The sequence below is a fragment of the Myxine glutinosa genome, chromosome 6 (assembly GCF_964187855.1).
Source record: "Myxine glutinosa chromosome 6, kmMyxGlut1.1, whole genome shotgun sequence".
Classification (NCBI taxonomy): domain Eukaryota; kingdom Metazoa; phylum Chordata; class Myxini; order Myxiniformes; family Myxinidae; genus Myxine; species Myxine glutinosa.
Window position 1 is genome coordinate 158,232,046 of NC_136266.1, and position 7,804 is coordinate 158,239,849.

A 7,804-nucleotide genomic window follows, 5' to 3' on the forward strand; every position below is an offset into this window, starting at 1 on the left:
TTCTCCAATACTCCCCAACTTTCCCCAATCCCCCATTCCCTAGTCCCATTGCATGTAAATAACAATCAGTAGAGCCGACCTTCCCCTTATTCCCCCATTAAATGTCGTGCCCAGGTCCACCGCACCACACGTAGACAACTTTCGGACATCTTCCTAGTTATTCTTAATCTATGTCAGTTAAGGCCTCGTCTCCATTAATTATGACTCTTCGTTGCACCAGAATGTGATTATATGGCATCAGTAGTGAGTTTAGGACCTTTCCCATACCTCCTTCCATCTTCTTCCCCAACAATTACAACAACAACAGAGGAGATGGCGGCGGAGCGGGGGAGGATGCGTCCTCACACCGGCTCGATTAGCGCCATAGACCATGCGCTCCACGGGGTTACCACGAAGGGGCTCCTTGTCAGCTCCTCGTCAAGGGCGGAGCCTGGTAAACCCCCCGCACGCACCCAATGAGAAGCAACGTGCCGATTCCACGAGGCGGAGCTAACGAGCCGAGGGCGTGTCACTCCCCGCCGGATATACGCGGCCCCGCGCCGGATGTGACGTCAGATGCGCCTCAGCTTGGAGACTGGAGAGAGAAGCCACCGCCACCCCCAGCGCGACGATACCTCCCCGCATCTCTGGACCGGACCGAGTCGATTCTGCCTTGAGCCAAGAGTGCACCTTGAGCCATCGACTGCCTGCCTTTCCTTGCCATCAATCCCCGTGTGAGTCAGCATTTTGTCCCGTTTATCTGTCGTCTGTCCGGGGTTAATATAAGAGTGTGTCTAAGTGCTTGTCTTCCTATGTTTCCCTCTTGTCCCTGTAATCTAACCTTCCGCCTTAATATAACCTCCTCCAGAGGTCTTGAGAACTGAACCCCTGGTGTCGTATTGTGTTATTGTGATCCAGCCGGGTGTCTTCTTTTTCTTATTGAGCCAGCGTAGCGCGACTTCGTCAACGTCGAGTATAGTCGGGTAATTTGTGCGGACACGACGGCCATTCCGCTCGGCCCACCTTAACATCAAAGTCGTGTCTGTAACAATTGGTGTCGGGAGTGAGATTCGAGGCCCGACCAAATTTTGGAAAAAAAAAAAAACGAATAGAGGAAAAAAAAAAAATTTGGTCAAAATTTGGAGCGGCCGAAATTTGTTTTGTTTTACGAAACTCGAATTTTGCAAGTCGCGCTATGGCGGATCAAGACGGCTGGGGTCCGGTAGGGGAGAGTGAAGCAGGGTCGGTCCAGGACCAAATTGAGGGACATGAGGAGAGCGAAACAGCGGGGGTAGCAGACGCGCAAAATAGCGCCGTCACGCACGAAGAAGCGGGCGCGCAAAATGGCGCCTCGCTGATCACCGCGCCAGCGACCGTGGCAGCGCCCCCGGTGGATTGGAATTTGTTTTTTATGCAAATGAAGGCCCTTATGGACAAGAATAATGAAGAAATGGAAAGCAGAATAATGATGGGAATGAGGGCTGATAGGGAACAAATGGGGAACCGGATGGATGCTCAGAGTGAGCAATTGGGGGTAATGGGGAACCAAATGGGGGTAATGGGGAACCAAATGGGGGTAATGAGGGACGAAGCGAGGGGTACCGGTGAGAAGTTAGACAATAATTTTGAGGGGTTAGACAATGGGATAAAAGAGGTGAGAAATGGGTTAATGGGGGTAGAAAACAGAATGGCCGCTCAAGAGAATCAAATGGAAGGGATGCAAAAGGGGTTAGAGGGGGTAGAAAATAGAATGGCTGCCCAGGAGAATCAGATAGAGGGAGTGAAAAATGGGTTAGAGGGGTTAGAAAACAGTATGGAAGGCAAATTGAGGGACATGAGGGACCAAGCGGAAAGGGAAGTTAAACAAATGGAGCAGCAGATAGAGGGGGTCAGAATGGGGGTAGAAACCAAACTGGATGCTCACAGGGAGGAAATGGAGCAGATGAGGGTGGCATCTGGGCAGGAGATGCAAGTGATGGGAGAGCAGATCAGAGGAGGAGTGAGTGAGGAGGTCGGAGGAGTGCGCGAGGAGGTGAGGCACTGTAAGGAGCACATGGAAAAGGAGGTGAGAAAGGGGACTGTAAAGTTACAAGGGGGCATAGAGGACCTGACGCAGGAGGTGGAGCAGCTGACGGTGGGACAGACGGAGTTAGTGGAGCAGGTTCAAAGGAACACTGCGGTATTAGGAGGTTTAAAGGCGACACAGAAAGAACTAAAAGATGACTTGATAGCGACAAAGAGGGAATGTCAGATGGTACGTGAGGGACTGACAACGAGGTTGGACGAGGTGGTAGAGGTAATGGAGACGAAGGACCGGCAGGTGAGGACGCACATGGAAACGGTCAAGGTAGCCTTGGAGGACGAGCTTGAGGAGACGTACCGGGGAATAAAAGAGGTGAAGCACAAATTAGAAGAAGTGGAAGAAGGGATGAGCGAAATTAAGAAGCGACGGAGAGGGGATAAGAAAGAGATAAAAGAGGAGATAAAAGAATTGGTCCAAAGTCTGTGTTTGGATCGTGATGATGTGCTCATTAACCGGATGAGGGATTCGCAGGTGATGGAGGAGAAGCGAAGAGGAAGAGGACCCGGTGTAAGTGGTGACCAATATGGTCGTGCGTATGATGCGCCAGGGGATTTAAGAAGCTTGGGGGTCGAGATAGACCCGGGTGTTCGTGAGAGGCCGTTGGTGAAGTGTGCGACAGGTCTGGTGTGCGAAAAAGGAGGTGTGCGAGAAAGTCCGACTCTGGGGTGTGTGAGGAAAAAGTGCGTGCCAAGGAGTAGTGAGGGTGCTGGCGAGAATGAGTCGGTCGTAGCGCGTGTGCGAGGGGGCACATGGAAGCGCGGTGTGGTGAGTGTTGCAGAGGGTGTGACGGGAGAGTGTGCGCGAGAGAGGTGTGTAACGGACGGGTGCATGAGGAAAGAGTGCGCTGTCAAAGGCAAGGAAGAATGCACACCTGTGGTAAGTGTTACAGAGGGTGTGACGGGAGAGTGTGCGCGAGAAAGGTGTGTGACGGACAGGTGCATGAGGAAAGAGTGCGCTGTCAGAAGTAAGGAAGAGTGTCCACCTGTGGTGAGTGTTACAGAGGGTGTAACGGGAGAGTGTGCGCGAGAAAGGTGTGTGACGGACAGGTGCATGAGGAAAGAGTGCGCTGTCAGAAGTAAGGAAGAGTGTCCACCTGTGGTGAGTGTTACAGAGGGTGTAACGGGAGAGTGTGCGCGAGAAAGGTGTGTGACGGACAGGTGCATGAGGAAAGAGTGCGCTGTCAGAAGTAAGGAAGAGTGTCCACCTGTGGTGAGTGTTACAGAGGGTGTAACGGGAGAGTGTGCGCGAGAAAGGTGTGTGACGGACAGGTGCATGAGGAAAGAGTGCGCTGTCAGAAGTAAGGAAGAGTGTCCACCTGTGGTGAGTGTTACAGAGGGTGTAACGGGAGAGTGTGCGCGAGAAAGGTGTGTGACGGACAGGTGCATGAGGAAAGAGTGCGCTGTCAGAAGTAAGGAAGAGTGTCCACCTGTGGTGAGTGTTACAGAGGGTGTAACGGGAGAGTGTGCGCGAGAAAGGTGTGTGACGGACAGGTGCATGAGGAAAGAGTGTGCTGTCAAGAGTAAGGGTGAGTGCGTTGTCACGAGTGGAGGTGAGAGTAGTGAGAGTGACAAGGAGAGTGAGCTGGTTGTGACAGGTGAGCGAGGATGTACACCTGGGATGGAAGGATGTACACCTGGAATGGTAGAGCGTGAGTGGGAATGCACGCTGGAGTTGGTGGTGAGGCACGTGGTTGGGTGTGCGAATGAGGGCACACCTGTGATTGTCACAGAGGGGGTGCGAAGCGGTGTATTGGTGAGGTGTGCTACCAACGAATGTGTGCCAAAGTGTTCGGTGGTCAGGTGTGTGACCAAGGCTGTGAGTGGAATGGGTGTACCTGGGTGTGTAAGGAAGGGTACGAGGAGCATGGGCACAGCTGGATGTGTGAGCAAGGAACGGGCTGCGGGGTGTAAGCGTCCAGGTGAAGCATCGACGTTACACGGGTTAGAGGTTAGAGCGACTTTTAGCCGAAGCAGGCCCTCGGTGCGTGCTGGGCCTCGCTTTGAACGGCCGCGTCCGTGCTCCACTAGGCGGAGCGGGCAGCCCGATAGGAAGGGTCGTTATGGCGACCACGTTTTGTTGAGACGTGCCGGCAGGTCGAGATCGGGACATTGGATGGCTCCACGCCGAGGTGATGCGTGGGATCTCGGCCCGGGTAAGCCCCCGTCCCTGCACCGAGTGCCGGACGCATTCAGCCGCTGGCACAAAACAACCAGCATCCATTGCTTGGCTTTACGAAGCCGGGCTTTGGACAGGAATTGGCGCACCGAGAGGTATTAGTGAGTCGACTGGGTGATGAGGTTAGTGTTTTGGACCCAAAATTAGAGAAAAACAAAATTTGATGATTGGCAAGGGATTGGCAGTAGTGATTGGCAGATGATGGGCAGTGATTGGCAAATTTTTAATTTGTTGAAATTAGATGTGCAAAATTGGTAGTGAGAGACCCCCGATGTGGTGGGATGGCAAATCCACCATCCTTCCCATGGTGTGGGGGGCAAAGGAGCAATAGTTTATGGGGTGTATGGCAGTGAAAACTAGCCCGGGTGGGTTAGGTTATATTGATAGGGCCCTAGAAGATGACAGTAGGTAACGTTAAGGTTAGTTAGTGACTGATACCTGTAGTGGGGACGCAGGTAGATTAGAGTGGATGATAATGACGAGGGAGCGCAATAGTTTAAAGGGACGACTGGGAAGCGCAAGTTTCAGAAGGGAGTAGTTAGCTGAGATGATGCCGTGTGTGTGAGGATTGAACAGGTGAGAATTGAACAGGTGTGATTGCACAGGTGTGCAACTGGACAGGTGTGTGGAGCAGTGTATGAGTAGTGAGTGTGTGGATCAGCGCGAATGCGCTTGGGGAGAGAAGGGTGCAGGTGGCACCAGGTGTGATTGCACAGGTGTGCAATTGTACAGGTGTGATTGCACAGGTGTGCAACTGGACAGGTGTGTGGAGCAGTGTATGAGTAGTGAGTGTGTGGATCAGCGCGAATGCGCTTGGGAAGAGAAGGGTGCAGGTGGCACCAGGTGTGAGAGCACAGGTGTGCAGGTACAGGTGTGTGGAGAGAGTTGGAGTGAGTGGTACGGAGTGGTGTGCATGGTGCGAAGGTGTGGATGGGGGAAGAGTGGACCCCTTTCACGAGTACCCGGGGCGGGTAGTGTAAGTGTTAGGTAGAGGGTGCAGGTAAATTGTGGTTGGATATTGGCATCTGTGGTGCGGTTGCAGAATGGTGTTGTGAATGGGTGCATTAGTGTTGTGGAAATGGCTGGGCGTGTAGCCTGTTAGTGTGTGTAGTTGGTTGAGCACTCCACCACTGTGAGGATGTCGGCCAGGTGAGGCCGCAGGTGGGCTCTGGGAGCCGGTAGAGTTGTGGATGGGGCCCGAGGATCCGGAGGACGGACCCGGGTAGCCCAGTGCCAGAGAGGGCACCGAGTGGGGAGAGTGCCAGAGGGCCTTCCCCAGGTAGTTAGGTTAGGGTAAGGAGCAGGTAAGCTCGGAGGCAACTGCAGTGGTGGAGGTGTGCAGGTGGGTAGACCCACTGGGAGAGGTACACGTCGCAGCCCAGAAATTGTACGAGGGCACCGGGAGATGAATCGGGGGAGTGAGACCCCAAATTGAAGAGCACCACAGTTTGGCCAATGGGAATTGGTTTTTAGAACCCATAGTGTAAGAGGGCCAATGGTTGGCCGGAGAAAGCCCCCGGGTAGTGTAAAGTTGTTAAAGTCATTTAGGAGATAGTTAGGATTGATGAACCTGTCGCACCATACGCAGCCACTTACCTGTGGTGATGATGATGACTCCACACCTGTGTTTTCTTTGTTTTGTGCAGGAAATGAGATTGCTGTGAGGATTTGTGAGACGCATCACGACGTGGATGAGACATTGGGGTGATTCCATCTCTCCCTCCCTAGGAGGGACTGATGATGAATTGGAGATGGCAAATTATGATGTTGAGTTGGAGATGGCAAATTTTGATGAGAGTTGAAAATGGCAAATTTGATTGGTTAGGAGGGAGAGAAGACGAATTTGGTATATGGGAGGAACGGGGAAGACAGTAGGGATGTTTGTCGATTTGTAAAGTAGATGTTTATGGGTAGTGTTGTGTTTTGTGGATGCAGTAAGGGGTAAGGGAGGGGCCATGTAGGTTACCTGGTGGGGGGGGGGCGTACGATAGGAACGTACCTGTCTCACCTGGTTCCCATGTGCCCCCAGTGTGCATCACCTTACATTGCGTGCACTTTTGCGCCCTTACCACCTTACTCACTTGTTTCTTCTTTTGTCTCCCACCTCCGAGGATCTGGCTTTGGGGTAGAGAGAGAGGAGAGAGAGGTGCTGGCTGCGCAGTTGTGGGCCTGCACTTTCGCTGTTTGCTGCCGGGATCGATACACCATATGGACCGCAATGTTTGTGGCCACCCACAATGGACCGCAGTTCGTTTGCGGCCAAGCACCACCCGGGGATGGACCTATGGATCAACGTGGCACCTCTGCCATACAGGTGAACCACTAATAGTTAACACCACTGAAGGCCACACGAAGAGCAAGAGACACCTGCAGGGTTAGGGGTTGTCGCATTTATTTTTATTCCAATGAACAATGGTGACTGCACCGATTGGTGGTGGGGTGGTGCTTTTGATGCTGGGAAAGGGTGCTCTGCACGTTATTAAAGGCCGTCGGCCACAGAGCACTCGTGGGTTGGTGTATCGATGTTGGCAAGCGCGCTCTCTCTATGCATAACATCTGCATGTGTTCCTCCAAAAACAGGTCCTGGATCGTAGTGTAGATATCAGCGTAATCTTGTAAATAATGCTCCCTACCGGCTGTATGTTTAGTTTGAGAATTCTTTCCGGATTCGGTTATCCTGTGGGTGTGTTTCTGTGAGGAGAAGGGTGCAACGTCGCAGGGGGACATATTTACTCATTTGTGAATATCTGTAAAACTGTCGCACTCAGGGTAGAGTTAATAGTAGAGGGAACTACATTGCGTGCCACACTAAAGTAGGTAAAAATTTATCGGGTCGGGACGCCCCGAGGGTAGAGAAGGGTGCAATGTTGCGAATATGGAATTTGGCCTCCATATCCGCTTGTAAATATTCCCCTATTTTCTCCAATACTCCCCAACTTTCCCCAATCCCCCATTCCCTAGTCCCATTGCATGTAAATAACAATCAGTAGAGCCGACCTTCCCCTTATTCCCCCATTAAATGTCGTGCCCAGGTCCACCGCACCACACGTAGACAACTTTCGGACATCTTCCTAGTTATTCTTAATCTATGTCAGTTAAGGCCTCGTCTCCATTAATTATGACTCTTCGTTGCACCAGAATGTGATTATATGGCATCAGTAGTGAGTTTAGGACCTTTCCCATACCTCCTTCCATCTTCTTCCCCAACAATTACAACAACAACAGAGGAGATGGCGGCGGAGCGGGGGAGGATGCGTCCTCACACCGGCTCGATTAGCGCCATAGACCATGCGCTCCACGGGGTTACCACGAAGGGGCTCCTTGTCAGCTCCTCGTCAAGGGCGGAGCCTGGTAAACCCCCCGCACGCACCCAATGAGAAGCAACGTGCCGATTCCACGAGGCGGAGCTAACGAGCCGAGGGCGTGTCACTCCCCGCCGGATATACGCGGCCCCGCGCCGGATGTGACGTCAGATGCGCCTCAGCTTGGAGACTGGAGAGAGAAGCCACCGCCACCCCCAGCGCGACGATACCTCCCCGCATCTCTGGACCGGACCGAGTCGATTCT